The following is a 20,038-nucleotide window of genomic DNA, read 5'->3' as shown; positions in this document are numbered from 1 at the left end:
AACACCAGTTCCGACTTTTGATCGGTGAAAAATTCTTTCCATCCAACCGACCATCCTCGACTTCCATTGCTTATTTCTCCCCTGAGGCATTTCGTTAGAGAAAGCACCTGTTCGCCAGCCAGACTTTTTCGATGAAATTCTCGAGGGCCGTAAGCGATTTTTCAATTTAATGAGCAACTTATTCCGCCCGATGTTCCGCATTGATGCGAAAACGCGTGAGATCGATCAGCAAAATACGTTTTAACCATCGGCCCCGTTTTTTCAAAACAAGCTAAGCGAGCGGGGAGGGAACGAGAGGGTACGAGAGGGTACGAGAGGGTACGAGAGAGTACGAACAAAGAGAGAGGGTAGATTGGATCGATGTGCAGCAATTATCGTCTACGACGACGACGACGACGACGACGACGACACGCGATCGTTGCTTTTATCTACGTGTGTTCCACGTTATTTTAATCCTAGCCTTCTCTTTTTATCGACTATTAAATGAGAATATATTGGAAAAGTCATGATAATCTACGCGTTAAATAATGTGATTTATAATGGTAACAATCTATAAATATCTTATGCAAGATTTTCATTGCTTTTCTTCGTCGTAATAACCTAAGCGTATATATATATATTCGACTTATATTTTTGTATAGAGTTTGGAAATAATTACGCTTTGTCGCACGATATATAACCACGTAATTATGTTGAATAAACCGAAAGCTTTGGAGTCGGTCAGTCATGTCGATGTGCACGGATGGTAATATTAGCAATTACACTTTCACCCGACGTAACACCGATTTCGTCGATCATTATATACATAATTCAAAGCGAGCTTGCACTGTATAAATCTCTGTATGTTTGTTCGCGAAATCGGACCAGCTGTTTAAATCGAGTCGCTTGCATAGAATATGTAGCGACCTTTGGAGGAAAAAGCTCTTATTTTGTAGTACAAATGTAAAGGGTGGAGGGTGGGGGGGGGACGGGACGGTCATCAAATCATAAAAAGTTTGGAAAGAATAAGCCGTAAGCGTGTAGGAGATGACGAAAAAAAATGTTTGCATTCGATGGGGGAAAGAAAAAAAGGTTGGGATGTCCTATGGCCTAAAGTACGATCGTACTTAGGAGGAAACACGAGGGTCCGTACTCGGTAAAAGGGCGCTTGCGCTAAAAGCCGTCGCGGGAGGGGAAGCTCGAGCAAGGAGAGGAGGTAGCGAAGGGGTGGAAGCTTCTGCGGAAAACGGAGAATCTACGGGAGTCAGTGCAATTCGCGTCGCGACGCTCTTCGCTCCCCCGATCCGTATTCGAACGACGAGAAAAGCTTTCCTTCCGCCTTCGCCCTTATTTTCACTCCATTTTCCAACAAACATTTCTCTCCGTTTCGTCGGGTATGCCGATCGCCGCGAGTGTTTTATCCAAAAGTTCGACGCTCGTTACGTCCACTTATTTCTACTCGAAATATAATATTATCGATCCTCGCGCGTGAGAAATCATTTTTTACCTTTACGTACGATCCATTTGAATTTCTCCTTTGTAAGAAGAATAAAACAAGAAATGAGATTACGGGCAAATCATTTGAATCGTCAAACGGAACGATATTTATCTTTCCCTTCGGTGACACGTCGCGTACGCAAGTTCAATATTATTGGAAGAACCGCGACGACGAACTACTCCAAGTAAATTTATAAGACACGGACTTTCCATCTACCCTTCTATTTCTCCACCGTCTCTTACCTTTTCTCTTTGACAGCCTCCTTCTTTTACTCTTTCACCTCGACCCTTGGCTTGCTTTAAAAGGCACCCTTTTACTTTTCTCGAACTTTGCTCTCTTTCTCTCTCTCTCTCTCTTTCTCCCTTTCTTCCTTTCTTTCTTTCTTTCTTCATTTATTTCTTTCTATCTCACGCTCTCAAGTTTTCGATTAAATTGCATTGAAAACTCAATTCTTAGCGAGTAATAATAATGATCGGAAGCTCTTACAACAATTATGAATGTAGAAACTTTGCGGGAGAACCTTTGAAAGTTAGTTTCTATTCGACGTCTTGTCCCGTGGTCTGTCTTTCTCCCTCTTTCTTCCCCTCCCCCTCTCTCTCTTCCTGTTAAATCTGGTAAACGCGAAGGAGTAATCAAAATGCGTATATAGTCCGCGTAAATCGATCGACGAAACTTCTCGTGTTTACGATGATTCGGAAAGTTTCGAATTTTTCAACTTGGTTACGCGCGTTTTATCGATAAACAGTGTAATATAAATAAAATAAAACGTGTACGTTCGTTAAATATCGGAAGATTATGAATTCGTATTCACGCAAGGAAAACGATCGAATGGAAAACAATAACAGCGTGTGAATGGTCAACCCTTTCTGCATTAATAAACAGCCCCCCCCCGCATTGTGATTGAAGAGTATACGTTCGAAAAGAGTGTTTATCGACAAACTATGATTTGGCTGTACGCGTAAATACGAGCTTTCCAGAATTACTGTTAATCCTTCTCTGTTAATCAATTTACGAGGACCTATCTTGCATCTCTATTGAATGTCTCCGACGAGAACTTTGGATATAATTAAAGGGTAAGTTCTTGCTATTTGCTAAGAATTTCATCCGAAATTGAATTATTTTATCTCAACCTCTCTCTCTCTCTCTCCCCCTTTCTCTATCATTCTTATCGTTTTACTTAAAAGTTAAGTTTGCATAATCGTCTAGTATCTTGCGGAAGGACAACGTACAAACGATTAACTTTCCAAAGTTGAACATTTTTATTATTCTCGACTACATCGATCGATCATCCTTTCTCTCTCTCTCTCTCTCTCTTTTTCTTTTAGAATGGAATCAAAGTTTTATTAAAATTCTTCAACCCTTCGGAGAACAAAATGACAAAGACAATGTTTTTTTTTATTTTTTCTTTCTTGGTTAAGAACGATAATCATGTCTATTTATTAATCATGCGTCTTACTTGACTTATTAACTAATTAACAGAAATAATAGTAAAATGTCAAGGTATCCCTTTAATTCCCTTTCGCGATCTTAATTCTCGGTGGTAATTCGCAGTCATATTTCACGTCGTTAGAAAGGTACGGTAATGATGGTAAATTATCCGTAAAATTGCAATCGTTAGCTCGATGTTTGCCTTCTTTAATAAGATATTCCCTAAACGATGAGAGCTTTTTTGGGGGTTTTATATATATATGCTCTATTAAAGTATTTTGTTAAATTTTGATTTTCTCCGAGTGGCGTTATAAATACATCGATGTGTACTTAAAGAGTAAATGAAGTTGGAATGAAATCGAGGGAAAAGCTTTCATTAACGTCATGTGCCATTTCGCGTGTCGATAATCTCTAAAGCCGTTGCGATTTTAATGCAATCGACCAATATCGACAAAAAAATCTACATTGTGTAAATGAAGTGGGAGATACGCTCGATAATTATAAACGATAATTGTTCTAGACTTAAATAGGAATAATTATATATCCTCTCTCAGCTAGAAACTAGTTTCAACCGCATTGAGAACTAGACTACGCGTATTAGTCTTATGTAATTATGTACGAAACATCGATTTACCGATAATTAGCGGTAACTTCATTAAAGTATCTTCATTAAGCAAAAAAAAAAGGCATTAATGAGAATCGTAAACTAATTTAATGTAAAACATAATTTTACAGTTACAATATAAGTAGAAAAAAGAAATTCCCTATTTGTATGGTCTACGAAATGAATGATCATTGTCTGCAATGAAATTCAGGAATCAATCTCACAACTTTCAACGAAATTGTTCCACGGAACCATCGAACGAACTTTTGTTTTATATAAAACAGGACATAGGAAATAAATACAATTTATTGTAGTGTTCGCTTAATGCTCGCTATACGCGCGCGTGCAATTCCATGCGTTAAACGTAACAGAGTGTATCGTCGAGCGCTTTTATCCAACTAACTCGACATAACGAGAAATTAGCTGTGAAATAGGCTCTAGTCGAGCCCTACCTGACTTTATAATTGGATGCATCGGTTAAAAACCGATGAGAGAGAGAGAGGGAGAGAAAGTCACGTACACGCGTTTGTCCTACCAATTATTACAATTAGTTATATACATAACCGAGGAAAGGGAAGATCGATGGGCGAGGTTTCTTCCTCATCGACGATATATATTTTCCCTCTTTTCTTCTACTCGTGTAACACCCTTAAACGCATTAAATCACTTTCCAAGAGATGGAAGAAACGATCCCTAACTACGGCCACTCCGTAAAATAATTTCCGAACAAAAGGCCACGAAGGCGAAATAAACTTTAACGACTTAATGGATGATTTTTTAATCAAAGATTTCGATCGAACCATGGAACGAGCAGTTTTGCTTTTTTATTTTTTTTTTTTTTTATAATAATTATTATTATCATTATTATCATTAAACTATTTTCGAACGATCCGAGAAAGTTTTTAAAAGGTAGTTGGTGACAAGTTATTACTAAAATGGATTAACGTGGAACCGATTTGTAGAACCGTTCTTCACTGACTGCGAGTAAATTTAAGCATGTTCTTTCTATACCTATTGTAACGTATTTCATATATTCCTATGCCGATATATAATGGGTACAAAAATTTTACGAGCACGTTATTTATTATATGAAATAACTTTTAATAGACTGGAAAGTAAATTTCAAAGTATTGAGTAAATGTAGAAAAATCAATATGCTACGTGAGGTAAGCGACAAAAGAGAGAAGAAGAATGAATATTTTAAAATTATATTTCTTCTTTTGTTGTAGAGATGTTGTGATAAACTTGTTATCATTTTTATATTTTTTTTTTTTTGTATTATTTGTGACAAGTTTAAGGGAATTTTCGCAAGCGAAGAACTCGTCTGTGCGATTACGAGTTTCTCGTATGCAATTGGTTTGTCACTCTCTTTGTTATTCTCTCTTTCATTTATATTACATACATATACTTCCTTTATTGCAATGCATCCGATGATGCGAGCAAACTATACCTATGGTCAATTTAGAAACGGTAAACGACGCTTAAGTTTTGGAGTGCATTGCAACCTCCTGACCATAACACTTTCCAAATGGAGCACGATTACCAGTGTTACGCTACGGGCATATCTCAGTGGTTTGGTACAATCGCTATTTCTATGACTAGAAATATTGCGAATTTAAATTTAATTGGATTTCTCAATGTGTAAACTTCAACATTATCGCGATTCGCGGAAAATGATAGGGAAAAAGATAAGATCGGCGGGCAAAGTGGTGGCGGCACCCGTATGACCAAGTTCAACGCGAACGATGTACAAATTTCCGTTTATTATATATCATATCATTGCAATTCGATATCCACGAACATATATTTCCCTGATATTACTATGATGTAAAATCTGTCGATACGTTAACGGTCCGATCGACTCTTACCAATGCACTTTGTGAATATCAATGCGAGCGAGAACGTAAGCCAAACCAGTCTTGCAGCAAAACAGTCAGGTACATGACCGCCTATTGCCTGTCAATCCATGTCATTGCGTCTGTAACGACAGGGTTCGTCCTTTGTGAAGGACAACGCAACCGTGTGGTTTAACGCTAGACCGCGTTGATGTCAATTAAAGTTAAGCAGCTGCAAGAGATGGACTTGGTCAAACGAATCGATTAAAACAATACATATATTAATCGGATGACAAACTACGAGATAGTTAAACAAACGTTATCGGGAATTCCTAATTTGTCGTCGTTGTTATTTTACCTCTCGCTTCGTCTTATTTTTATACATTTTTGGAAATTTACAAAATTCCTCGAAGACAACGAAATTGGAGAAAATATTTGCTCTCGACGTAGATGTTCGAACGCAGAACGCGAGAACAATGATAAAGGTTCAATTGGATTTGCGACAGGCTGCAGAGACTCTGCGTAACATTTTTGTCCGTCTTAACTTACGATTTCTTAACTACGATTAAAGTAGTTATTCTGGTATAGGAGAATTATTTATAATGATAAACGTAAATTGTTAGAGGATGAAATTAATTAGACGAAGCTCGTCAATCAAATCGTTTGCAGTTGGTAACGAGCACGCAACGGGTTATTGATCGATATACGGCAAACTAAAATATTCATTTGTTGTAACGTATCGGATACAAGTGCGCATATACGTCCACGCGTTTGAATAATTCTCTCACGGTTTTGGCCGGAGCTTAACGTCGATCGCACGTAAATCACGAAAATCGTAGCTTTCGATTTTTCGCGATATTTCGATAACGGAATCCATGGGAGTTACGAGTACACGAAGATGAGAAAAGAAGAGAAAAGAAGGGAAAAGAAGAGAAATTTTAGGGATAGAAGGACAGTGGTTAGTTCCTCTCTCGTGGAGATTCGCGAAATAAGGGGTGGAGGATGGGTTGGAACGAAGGATAGAAAGGAGGAGACACGCGCGCAACACAATACACGAACCTTTCACAGGGCGTCTATAAATTGGTACGCTACGAGAACAATTCAGCGGAGTCGGCTTGCACCGAGTTAATTTAATTTAACCGCTGCAGGATTTGCTGCCAGCATTCTCTGTCGTGACTCGCGTTAAAGACGCGTACCACGTACCATAAATGCTTTCACAATTTTTCACTATCGAACATTTACGAATAATATGATATAATAGATTTTGTAGAAAGACCTCTTTGTCGACGTTACCAAAATGACTCTCACTTGTATTGTTTTTTTCGCAACAATTACTGTTCAGGGGTTTTTTTTTTTTTCCTCCATAGTAACTGTTATTAAAACCGTAAATAAGTATATTCGCTCTTTCTCGCAAGCTCATGCGCGACCGGCGTTAATTAAACCGACGAATATCTCGACCGTTCTCTTGTAATAACTTACTATTCATTAAGCGCCTAACCACTTAATCTTGTCGTAGCATGAATGGCTACTGTGAATTTTTATGTACAGACCGTCAGCTTCAATGGCCGCTGTTTTCACCCTCAGAATTAAATCGTCGACCCGTGGTAATCGTTTATGCTGCTTTATGGAGAAAAGCGGAGGATGAACCATCCGTAACGTAGCGCAGCTTTTTTTTTTTTTTCATAGACATCTTTCGACAGAGGTCCGAGTGATTTTTTTTTTTTTAACAAACACAACGAGAAGCAAAAAAAAAGGAAACCTTGTTCACGGAGGAACGGTAATTTCAATATTGGAAAAAGTACGTTCCGAAGTCGAAGTAAATCTTCTCTCGGGATGGTGTGTAAATAAATCCTTTCGCTGTAGTGGGTTACTATTTTGGATTTATTCTATAGAAAAGCATACAGCACGGCGTTTACGTATACGTACGGTACGTACGGTACGTACAGTACGTACGTACACCTATGACATTTGCATTCGTGTATTTTTCATGCGACCCATATAAAATAGCGCGGGCACATACGTTTGCCCATGAAAGATTTATCCTTACGAATCGTACGTATAGAAGTGGGGGCGGGAAGCATCGAAAATGCTTTATCGTCGGGAATCAATTTACCTCTTTGCAACCTTCTGGGAGTGGTTGGAAGAAAAGGAAGTTGTTACGAGTAAGAATTACCTACGTTTGATAGACGCTTTCGTGCAATACTTGATTCGATCTTTTAACTTTTGCCTACATTGACTTTCGCTTGTTTTATTTCCTATTATTTTTTTGTCTTCGTTCCATCCGTCACGGACGAAAGCACGGACGAAAGCACGGACGAAAACATGGACGAAAACATGGACGAAAACATGGACGATCTTTAAAGGATTATACTTGTTTCCTCGGAGGAGGTTACACGGGGTATACCTACGTAAAAAGTTAGCGTAGGAAGATAATGTTCGAGTATTCCTACCGATTCCATAGCCTTCCAACGAAGGAAGATATTTAGTGGCCGTAAATCTAGCGAATCGCTAGATTCTATTCCTTGCGAAAAGTTTCGTTACACTGAGCTACTTTTATTGGCTGAGAATGTATGTTTTACGAGGATGAACGTTCTCTCGGATTTTCTTACTACTTCCTATCCTTCTCTTTCTCTTCTCTAAAGAGACTCGGAAAACGAAAGACGAGTATTAACGCGTTTGTGTCCTGATAACGAAGATTAGAATCTCATTGAATTTCTAATTTTCCCGACTAGAATTTTCTCCCTCTCTCTCTCTCTCTCTCTCTCTCTCTCTACGTTGACATTATTAATATATTTGCATTCAAGTTTCGACGAAGTAGAATACGTATGGGAGAAGGTTGATAAGAAAGCACGAGAGACGTGAACAGAGCGAAGAGAATGCGTCGAGAGTCTGTCGGAAATCGGGTTTAATAAGTCCGTCGAGAACCTCGAAGATTGTTGGCAAGAGAGAAAGGGAAGATAGCATTCGTGCAATTTCTCCGGGTCGATTATTCGATGCGAGTATGATTTCCAATTTACAAAATGATTTCCAACCGCTAACGAGATAATTGTAAACTCTTAAAAGAGAAGACTTAGGACGATGTTAAAATAAATATTTAATTTAACTCTAAAAGAGATGATCTTATTCTCCGCAATTATATATATATATCGAGAAGACAAATAAATTTTTATCGACAATAAATTTCTTAATAAATAGACCATAGAGCGAGTCGATTTTATAATTAGAAACGAATTTTGTATGAAAATAATGTTGCGTTGAAATGTTAGACGAAATGAAATCTAAAGAATAATAGTATCGTATATCGTTAAAAATATAATTTATGTATACCTAGTATATACATGTTTGATGAAATATGATGCTTCGCTTTAAATATGTATACGTGTACGTGAATGCTAGCGAATAACGAAACCGAACATGAAAGACAAAAACTCGCGCGCATCGAGCATGCTCTCGTTAGTTTTTAGTTTATTTATTTTCTTATATTTTACAAACTCGCATTGTTAGGCTAGTAGATACTTATTTCAGTTCGTTCGAGTGCTTATGAGGACGTTTCGTTACTTTTCTAACGAAAACAAAAATATGCGAGATCTATTCGTCAGACAAGCGTTATTTTTTTTTCTTCTATTCGTAGATATGCATTTCGTTCATACCGCCACCAATGGCACCAATGCGAGGAATTTTCATAAAAACGTTGCCATAAATCAGAACATTATCGGAATTTTGCCAAATTTGGTGCAGCAAGGTTTTCGGGGTCGCTGATTACGAATCTAATTTGAGAATTTAGAAAAAAACTAAATGAATAATAATCGGAATGGCCGATTAAGAGATGAAGTTTGTAATAAATTCGATGGAAAATTTACTTTCTCGATATTTTCGTTTTTCGATTTATGGCCAGGTTTTCGTGAAAATAGGAGAAAAACTTGAATGATATGCGAAAAAGATGAAGAGAAATGAAAAACCTTAACATATTGCAATTTTTCGCTCGACGAATGATAAAACGAAGACAGGGACGCGAGTGACAGGTTCGACGTTAATGACGAACGAAAGGCGATACGTTGATCATGATGAGAATGGTAGCGCAAGTACAAAGCCTCTCTGCGAGGCAACGTTTGCCACGAACGATGATGGATGTCTTTTCCTTCGGTGATGTATATTCCCGTTCGACTGCGTGACGTTAGAGACTATGGCGCATAGCTTCCAGTCAAGTCTAAGTAGTAGAAACAAAATGTAGACATTTTGCGTGCAAATGAAATAAGAGTTCATGAATTATGTACGCTTTATAAATTGCTTTTTTTCTAAAAATAGTCGAATAACATTATCCTGCATTGTGGAATAAACAAAATGTTACGTATGTTAAAAGTTTCGGTTAAAAAAAGCTTCGGTGGAAAAAAAACGTGGAAGTTTAAAAATTTCTTTCCTTTTTTTTTTTTTTTTTGCAATAATTTTCCCGGGGTTCTTTCACGAAAGCAAAGTCACACGAAAAATCAAAGGTTTCAAAGAATTACGCGAGACGTATTGACCTTAGTAAAAGTATTTTTCTTCGCAAAATCAGTAGAAGTAAACTGCCATTGAAAATCCGTAGTAACCATTTCCAGTAATGTTGAAAAAGTTTTAATTGGGAAGCCAATTATATCCAAGCCGAAGGAGAAGGAGAGAAAGAAAGATAAAATGAAAAAGTATAGCGATATTTTCCTCAGTTTTTTTACTCAGTTCGACAATCGACTCGTTGTTAGTCAAGTTCGCGCGTACTAGGCGCGATCTTTGTAAACTCGCGGGAGCAATGCGTTATAATGCATACAACAACCGACTACATTTACATGTTTTTACTTGTATTCGTCAGTTTTACAAGATCGTTTTATGAACGAGGAAACGTTGGTTCGACTTCGTTTTACTTTATCGCACCTATTCACCGCCTATTCCTTTATTTTTTTTTTGCTTTGCTTTTCCTTCTTACTTCTTTTCCATTTAACAACAATTTTTCAATGAACTTTTACGAATTATCGATCAACCGATAACGTGCAATATTCTCTAGTCTTGGGGGGAAAAAGAAAAAAAAAAGAAAAATAAGAAAAGGTCGATAAAAGATGATATTGAAAAGAGGGAGCAAAAACCCTAGGAAATTTGATGAGAAAAATTTGATCGAAACGCGTTGGTCTGGTCTGGTTTGGTCTATTCTCAGAAATAGCAGCTGCACATACGTAGGTATATACTAAAACGTAAGTACCTATATACCTATGTAAAAGAAACTAGATAAAGAATACTATGCAAGAATACTCTTAGGGTGGTATCGAGGGTAGCTAATGGAAGCCAAGAAAGTTGAAAACCAGTTGAAATTCGTTTCGTCCACGGGATCGTTGCTAGTGGACATACTAAAGGGCAACAAAGAACCCTCGGGGCTCAGTCTATGCGCTTTTTTCTTCCTCTATTCCGTCGAATTTCCAATCCCTTGGAGGGACAGTCGGTAACTCGAGAATAGAAGTTACACGAGATGGAGAGAGAAGCAGTAGACTCAATTAGAACTTTCGCGCTGGTCGGCATCCGTGAAAGTGACGTTTAAGCAAAGGACGAGACAGAAATAGAAATCGACCAACGGAAAAAGGAGAAAGGAAAAAGGAAAAAGGAAAAAAGAAAAGAGAAAAGAGAAAAGACACTATCCATCGTGCGTGTTTAATATCCATTTATATTTGTTCTCGTTCCTTAGCGTCTGCACGCACGGGGACTCTGCAATTGTTCTTTCACGTTAGAAAAATGATTCAACCTTGTCAGGCTCGTGTTCCACGGCGATCGATGATTCTCGAGAGGGCAAGTCCATCGAACGCGTTTATTCTAGTGGTGGGGTTGAAAAGAAGCTCGGATTTCTGGCAAATGTTCTTGCCTCCTTTCGTTGACGAGTCCGAGCATCGATTTCGACGAAAGGGTTGCTCCCGCTTAGATCGATAGTCGTTTACGTTAGATATGACACGTTTGCGGAGGCCATATCAATAGAGAACAAGAGAGAAAGAGATAGTATTGGCTTTCCACGGTGCAGGACTTTGGAGAAGGGAGAGGAGTAGAGTATCGGATGCTTGGTCGAGCGGACTCGTTCATCTCGGCTCATAAACGCACGATTTCACGGGCAATTTCGTAAATTGGAAATCTCGGCGTGGAAACTACATCCAAAATTCGTATCCTCCCTTCGTTCGCTTACTATTTCTCTCTCTCTCTCTCTCTTACCCTTGTCAAAAATTATATCGGGAAAAGCGTTCATCCGAAAGTTGTTCCAAAAGATGAAATTCGCTCCGCGTTGTTCGTCGAAAACCGAAATGTCATCGTTGCGGTGGACGAAACTATGCGATCCCGACGCCGCGAGTACGTTTACAAACAAGATAGTCGGGGAGGAAAAGAGGATTACCCTGAAATGCGTCAACGACGTAACGTGATCTTGGAATGAGAAGAAGGGAAGAGATGGAAGTACAACGTATAGAAATAAGAGACGTTTAATCTTCTCGAGGGTTGCACATTGAATAAGGTGCACTTGCAATAAGGATTACGTCGTATAAGTAATTGAATGCTACTATATTTCATCGAAATACAGAACCTATTATTTCGAGATGTATATATCAAATCTCTGTCATTGTTCTTAGAGATTATTTTTCAAAGATATTTTTGGAAAACGTCGTACATCGATTTTTACGATCGAATTGCAAATACTCGCGAGATAGTAAAAATTAAATGAAAAATGTTATGTCTCTCTCTCTCTCTCTCTCTCTACCTATCTATCGATCTATCTCTTTCCGTTAACATTCCGAGTGGCTATCGGAGAAATGATTTGTATAGGAAAATATTTTTATTCGAGAACGCTTGACTGGCTAAAAGGTAAATATAAAGACAAATAAATAAAAAGAAAGAGAGGCGAGATCCCGAGGCTGTAAATAAAATGTGAAACCATAGGTAGGTAATTCAGAACACGTATGCATCTTACGTGGCTTTCATAGCAACGAGCGTCACGTTTCAAAAGTGGAAAACGTTTCTACGCGTTTCAAGTGCGACAAACACGTTGTTTCCACTTTATATCTAATCTCCGACACGGCCGAGCAATAATACCCAACTCGTCCTGCTTCTTTTTCTTTTTATTTTTTGCCTCTTTCGTATGGATATATTTAAAAAACTTGAAATCGCGTATCAAACGAACCACAGTATGAATTTGAAAACATTACGAATTTTGTCTTTCTTTTTTTCTTTCTCACAGCTCGATCCGTTTCGTCGAATCAAATGTAAGCACCCCCCCACCGTATTCTAGTAATTTTCCGATTAAACTCCTTCAGCCTCGTAATCGTTGTTGACATTTTATCGGGCCGACCAAAAGTTCTTCTACTTTTCTAATTCTTCTTCCTCTTCTTCTTCTTGCTTTCCCGTTTCGTTTTCCCTTTACTCGTCGTGAAACTTTATCGAGCCGTCTATTATTATCGTTTTATGTCTCCCCAGGCTAAAAGACGGTCATTTTGGCGCGATGGATCCCGAGATAACGAGCAGTACCGCCTTGGGCGATGATTTGCCATCCCCATTCTTCGTCGGTGTTCCGATGTCGCTCAATGAGAGTCAAAATTGAAGCGACTTTCGCGGCTAACGTCTCTCATTCCATCGAGAAGTCCTCCATAATTCACAGCAGCGAGCACCCGGCGTCGGTTTGCCGTTGGTTCGGCCTTGGGTTCGGCCTTGGTTCGTCGTCCGACTATCGATCCTAAGCTCATCCGGTTGGCACACACGCGCAAGAAATTAATTTCGTATGCACCCTCCTACATGGGACAGGATAACAAGTGAATCGTAGGGAAGCATCGTGATTACCATTGTGTTTCCTTTCTCCCTCCCCTTGTCTTTCCATTTCCCTCTGGCCGATTCATCTTTCTCTCTCAGCACTCATATCGAGCACGATTCCTGGCTGGGCTCCTCTTTGGTCCGCTCGAATGTTCCTCACAGTTCTTGCGTACAACTCGTCATAAAGCACGAAAGCAATCAAGGCTTTTGCTTTTGCTTTTGCTTTTGCTTTAGCTTTATGCTTTTGCTCGTAGACTTTTATCTAAAATACCCAACCGGATTCAAAAGAGTGTACAAAGAAGAAGAGGAAGGAAATAAAAAAAAAAACGCAATTTTCTTCGTGCTTCGATTCCCAAAGATACGAGTGTTCCCTCCTTCTCCTTTTTCCTTTTTACGAGACTGTTAACCGAAAACTCAATGTTTTTCGATGACTATGAAAACTAAGAAAAGGAGAACTGAATTTTTCCGTCATTTTCACGGAAGGAAAATTCTCGTACTTACTCAACGAACTTTTCTTCTTTTGAATTATATCGATATTTTGATTACTTGATTTCTATCTTTTAATAAAGAATTGCGAGAAAAAGATATACGAGAAAAATACATAAACGGGACGTCCGGTTTATTAGACTGTAAACGAATATACTTCGATTCGAGTCGTTAATGCCGAGAGCTTTGAGAAGGGAAGCGAGTTCTTTGGTGTTGAATTTTAAGCCTCGAGCGGTAACTCCTTCTCTCTTACTTTTTATATAACCTCGGTAGATTCGCTCAAACGGATGTAACTAACGTCGTCGGTAAAAGATACTCCAAGAAAGATCAGAGAACGATCTTGTTTTACAAACTCGCGAGAAAGCTTTCAAATTTTTCTTTCTCTTATATAGACTCGTGTACTATAATATTATATTTCCTCTTTTTAATACAGTGGCGTGCAAAACTTTTACGGTCACCCTATTTTTTGTTCGTACATTAATAAAATATTGGAAAAAGTACGGTTGATCGTTTTATTGTTAAATATAAATTAATAAACTTGTTGCGTGATCAAAATCGAGGTGCACGACCGCGAAAAACTTCGAAACGTGCCGATAAAATCATAAAAGGTAAGTGCACCGTAGATCCGCGTAAAACTGCGGCAGACATTTCGTGAGAATTACGAAGTGCAAATCTTGCTGACGTTGGTCGAAGTACGTTATCGTACTGGCGTAAAAAAAAACCTAACTCTAATTAGTAAAAATAATGGAAAAACTACGTGAAACATCGCGACAAAATATTACAATCGGGCAGCGTCAAATTGACGGAAAATATTATCTTGATAAGTTTATTTCTCCCGAACGATTCCAAATAGCGATGACCCTTTTATTGCGGGTGGGCTATAAATATATTAAGTATTTATTAAGGGACGAATTACATTTACTCGATTCACAATAGTTTCAAGTTTTTCCGAGAATTTTGAAAAGCGGAAAAATTCCAGCGGTCCCGAAACATTTTCACGTCGCTTTACGTTCTTTTAATTTCAACCAATATCTTCTTTTGTCTTTTTGCTCAATAGTTTAAAAGCAAAAATACACTTTTTCTGAGATAAGATCATAGTTATTCTCTTTTTTAATGTCATTGTTGTTTTAGATCGATTTTTATCATAGCAGCAGCAGCAGCAGTAGCAACATATGGTTGCGTTTATCCGAAATTCCTGGAGGTTTCTCGTGCGAAGAGACAATGCGCGATATGTGGGTAGGTTGCTTTGGGAGAACCGTAGTCGAGACCTTTAGCGCAACGTGCTCGTAGTTCGCGCAGGATGATGGATGAACCAGTAGAATGTAAAATCTTGGCTGTGCGCAAAAGCCGGATGATAGGGAGAGGTATTACGCAAAATATAGAATGCGGACGAGCAAAAATGACAGCTGTATGAATTATTACAAAAGACGTCGACATCTCTCTCTCTCTCTCTCTCTCTCTTTGTATATCTCGGTCTCGTACCATTTCAAACTCGTAAAGTTCATACAACTAAACGTACAACGCGGTACATTGTAGTGCATTTTCGAAAACGGTTATGACCCCCATCCGGCTGACTCGTACATTTCTATACTCGCACGGGACGGACCTTTGATTGCAAGTTGAAAGAGCATCGTTTTCAATGCGTCCGCTTGGCGCCATTGTTTATTATTGCTGATGGCAAACAGTTGGAAACATTCCAAGTGGGCTGTTTATATCTGCATAGAAAATATTAGGATATACTTTTACTAAAACCAACCGGGGTAACGCGACATTATTTCACCTGACATATACGGAATAATTAAACTACTTCAAATACTTCAAAAAAATTCGATTGGATTAAAACGGTTCTTCATAATCTATCTCTCTCTTTCTCTCTCTCTCTCTCTCTTTCTCTTTGATAAAAAAGGGAGCGAGACTTTTTAATAAACGTCGCGACAGGATCGTCGCGACGTAAATGAAAGTCCATTAATAATGTGGATCGCACGAACGAACCGAACCGTAGCGAAGTGAAGAAGGAGAAATAAGAAAGGAAAAGAAAAAAAGAAAGGAAACCGGCGAGAGGTATTTCATGCAAAGAGAAAAGTGCGTTCCTCTGGATAATTGATTATATCCTGTAATCGTCGACCATCGAGACTCGTGACATATTACGGCATATGCCATACTAATTTTAGTATAATAGTTAGAAAGTGAGAGTATATATGGCAAAGAGTTACATAATTATCCCTTTGAACTCGAGACGATTTTCCGCATATTTGGTGAATTTCTTAAACCCGAATAAGCATCGTGTCCGAGGATTAATAATTATCCGCCAATGTAATAGACTAAATTCTTGAATTCGTAATACAAAGCAATCATTAGCTCTAGGTAGCGATCGAACACTCCCGGAGATCGTTGAAAATTTTCATTAATTAGTCGATTAGCCGAAATATCGATGGGAATTCGGCTGGCGTACGCAACACCAGGGGGTTCAATTAACTTTTTTTTTGTCTACTCTACTATTCCGATCCGCTTAGTTTCATATGCCTATATTGGCTGGCATAGTAGCGGGTCGGAGTAATTCCCGTATAGAATGATTCACACGCATGCTCGTGGCATAGTTTCATGTCCGTATTCGCGTACAAACACATAAACTTACACGCGTAAATATATAAATGCGTTAAAGCTTCACGAGGGTCCGTAAAATCCTTCTCGATCTCTCGTTCGCGCGTTATACGCATACGAGCATGATAGGATCCTGGTTCCGTGCCGTTTCGAGCCTCTCAAATACCTTTACCTGCATTACTCCTCTCATCCACCGATTAAACTATTCAATATTTAATGATCGCGCTAACGTATCTGATAAATAAGGAAGTTGTTTATCAAACGGGAACTTTGCATCGTTGTTTCGATTTTCAACTCATTTGCTATCCCTTCCATTCCACGTTTTTTCTTTATTTATAGGTAAATATGTCCATGCATATGAATGGCGTGGACATGCGTGAATATATCACGAGTTTCGCGAATTATCAGTTATTTACCGATAAATAACTTATTTAGCGATTTCTCTTCGATTTTTTTTGACGCAATCGAATGTCAGAAGAGAGTAGCAAAGCGAAGAGACTTTTTGGCAAGTTCATCGGTACTCTCATTAACGCGTCGAAGTAACTCGTTTAAACCTATCACGTTCGTGTCCGCACTCGTGCACATTTCCGAAAGTACTTTAAAGGTCTTAATAGGAGACCGAAGTTGCTTTTCTTTTTTTTTCCTTTTTTGTAAATTAGCTGTCGATGCGAATTAGGGAGAGTTAATACTCGATATATATATATATATGCATATTAAATTAAACCAATTGCAAAGGTTGCGTAATTACACTTAACGATATCGAATTCTGCGATCGTAACCTATGTATGGTAGCACATATCATAATTTTCCATCGATGCTTCCCGTCGCCGTCATCGTTCATAGGAGCAACGTAACTGTTCGAGGCGTACGTACGTGGTGGCATAAATCGTGGGAACTGGCACGATGAAGGAATCGTGAGACGCGGCAATCGATATGACGACGGGCGAAAGGGCAAGTGGCAAGTCGTAATGACAAATTAATCCGCGGACGATTAATTAAAACGTATTAGAAGCCCTTCCACCATCGCGCTTCGCTCTCTCTCTTCTCTTCCCATTCTCTTTTTGACCGTCACGTGACGGGCATACGAACGAAGTGAACTCGATTCATCATGTTTTATGTCGCTGCCACATCGATGATAATAAATCCTTGTCAAAGTGAGTTCGGCCGCCTATGCTAGTGGTGGTGGTGCCGTTGCCGCTGCTGCTGCTGCTGCTGCTGCTGCTGCTGTTGCCTTCGTCGTTGGCAAGAGGAAGATAGAGAAAGCGAGAGGAACAGATAGGAATAGAGAGAGAGAGAGAAGAAGCATCAAGAGAGGTAATTCGCGATAGCACGCTCCAACATTTCGCCTGTGCCATTTTCTATACAAGTCCCAATCCACACACGGCCAAGAGCGTGTTTCTCTCACCTACCATTTTCCACCATCTGACCGCCGAGAAAGGTATACTAAATAATGATCTACGATGCTCCCACGAGATGTGAACCTTCGCACCTATGTACGTACGTCCACACATATTTACCAACACGTTTGCGAGTTTGTCGGAGATACATAGAAAGCGTCATTTTCATTCGCATCCTACTACTGCATATGCGCGTCTGTGTAATTCAGACTCGTCATCCTTCCTCTTGCTCTATTTATTATTCATATTTCTTTCTTCCTTTTTTCTTTCTTTCTTTCTTCCTTTCTTCCTCCATTTCTCTCACTCTGTCTCTCTCCTTTTGATATTTTTTCTTTCCTCGTATAAACTTTTACTTACGACCATATCTAAATCCACCTCTCGCATACATTAAAATTTCTCCCTACTTGTATCAGGATAATGAAATATAATTACGACGCAACGGTCGTAATAATGTTAAAAATTGATGGGTTTTCGTCGCTCTTAGAATATTAATCTATTTTAATGTCCAGGGTACGGGGACGGAAGAAAAGTCGATGGATTGGAAAGTCCAGGGCCAAAGTCGGTGTTTGGGATCGTTTTAGGAGTCGCAAAAAGATCGGAGCACGTAATTCTCGAATCTCTGGGGATCTTTCGGATCCATGGATACGTTTTCGTATATGCAATCGAAATGTCGCTGTTCGCATCGCACGTCCTACGCGTTCCGGCAACAACGGAGGCAACTCTGTAGGGCGAGAAGAAATACATTATTTTCGGTGTAATATATTCCGAATGGGAACGTATATCGTTGGTATTGCTCGAATAAGAGAGAAGCCCGCATCAAAAAAGGCTTTAGATAGCCTCTCGCTCCCTGTTCTTTTCTTTTTTCAATCCGTATGTTTTATTTGTCCAATCCGCGTATTTTCTCGTTTTTCTTTTTTATATTTTTGTCAACGAAAAAATTTTGTCTAATCCTCGTGCCCTATGGCAGATTTTGTCCCAATCCGATATTTGAAAAGTTGACGCAATTCCGTGGTGATCGATTTTTTCAAACTCTTTAACGATAAACAGTTTATGTCTCATTATTGTTTCTCACTCGTTAAAACCCGACAAAATCAATGACGATAAAGTTCCCAAGCTCGGCGTCATTATCGCCGATGCAATCGATGCGAATAATGATTACCGTAATTAAATTTATAAAAACGATTATAATACGAGGACACTTACCGTCAAAGCGTATCGATTTATCGACGATAATATGTTACGTAAATTTTTTCGTAATATCCTCGGCGGTCATCGCTACGTCGTGGTTTTATAATTAGGAATCATTGATAAATTTTCATTCTTGAGTAAATAATTTTAGCGTTATACCGTTCGCGTTTAATTTTATAAACGCCGGTAAAGTCGATGTTATTTTTCTTTGTGAAAAAAAAAGGTGCGAGAGAAAATAGTAAAAAAGGAGTAAAATGAAATAAAAATTAGTCGTCCTCGTTGAATCTCATATTTTTCGCTTTATTATCACCGTCGAACCATGGATGAACCATGGGATGAACATTCCGGCACGTACGATCGCGCGTCCTCCATCGCGCGTCCTCCATCGCGCGTCCTCCATCGCGCGCAGAGCGATTCTATCACTGCTGTTAGAATATTTATGCACAATTCGTGTCGCGACGGAACGCTATAGTTGCTTCCGCGACTATACAAAATCGCGATGTCCGCGTTGGACATCGAGCGCCGTTTTATCGTTGGTTTGCTATCGGAGGCATACGTCTGCGATAAGTACCGCGATCGAATGTTCAAATGCGATACATACAATTTAGGCGTTATAAGCGAATACACAACGATTCCAAAGCATTTCACTGAATCGACTCGAAAACCAATTCGGTCCAATTGGAGAATATTATCAAATCTCCTCCTATTCATTGCCGTAACAAAGATTAGTCTTTTAAAGTTACATTTAGGAAAATTTCATTCGCAATTTACGCGATATATCGCGAATAAAGAATAAAGACAAATTATTAGGTGTACAACGTTGCTTCCGTCATTTTTTTTTTCTTCCCAAATTCAAGGCTTCATTGTAAAGATTACTGGTGGTTATACATTTATGATTCAAAGTATTGTCCATCGCTGGCCACTACTCTCTCCTATCTTTTGAACAGCCTACAAATTTCACGTTGAAAAAACTCTTCATTTTGCCCTTTATATTTTTTCCTGCGATATAATAATCTATTCGTTATTTTTCTCTACTCTTATCCAGATATCGCGCTAAGAAGAAAAATCATTGGAAAGTTTCGGCGATCGTAGACACGATACGTTATCGATAAACAATCGGTACGTAGAGATAAGCGGTCTTTCCGAAATCGTCGCACGTACGCTGCCACTCCTCGTATCGCTTAACGATCCTCACACGCACGCGAAAGCTTCTCTCTCTCTCTCTCTC

At 38.9% G+C, this 20,038-nt stretch overlaps 1 protein-coding gene across 2 annotated transcripts in view; it reads left to right on the top strand.

The window, feature by feature from the left end:
* The first annotated feature begins 1,235 nt into the window (after positions 1 to 1,235).
* LOC122518410 overlaps positions 1,236 to 20,038 on the top strand; it is a 128,316-nt gene continuing 109,513 nt past the window's right edge. Inside the window, exon 1 of one of the 2 annotated variants that reach the window (XM_043637335.1) lies at positions 1,236 to 2,550. The gene's annotated coding sequence lies outside the window, so the exon portion shown is untranslated. Of the gene's footprint in view, positions 2,551 to 14,798; positions 14,861 to 20,038 lie in introns of those variants that run through there. The other variant, XM_043637336.1, reaches the window with a different exon arrangement.

This window comes from Polistes fuscatus, unplaced genomic scaffold, assembly GCF_010416935.1.
Source record: "Polistes fuscatus isolate 324 unplaced genomic scaffold, CU_Pfus_HIC Scaffold24, whole genome shotgun sequence".
Lineage (NCBI taxonomy): Eukaryota > Metazoa > Arthropoda > Insecta > Hymenoptera > Vespidae > Polistes > Polistes fuscatus.
Note: the sequence above shows the minus strand (reverse complement) of the source record. Positions and strands in the feature narration are given on the sequence as shown.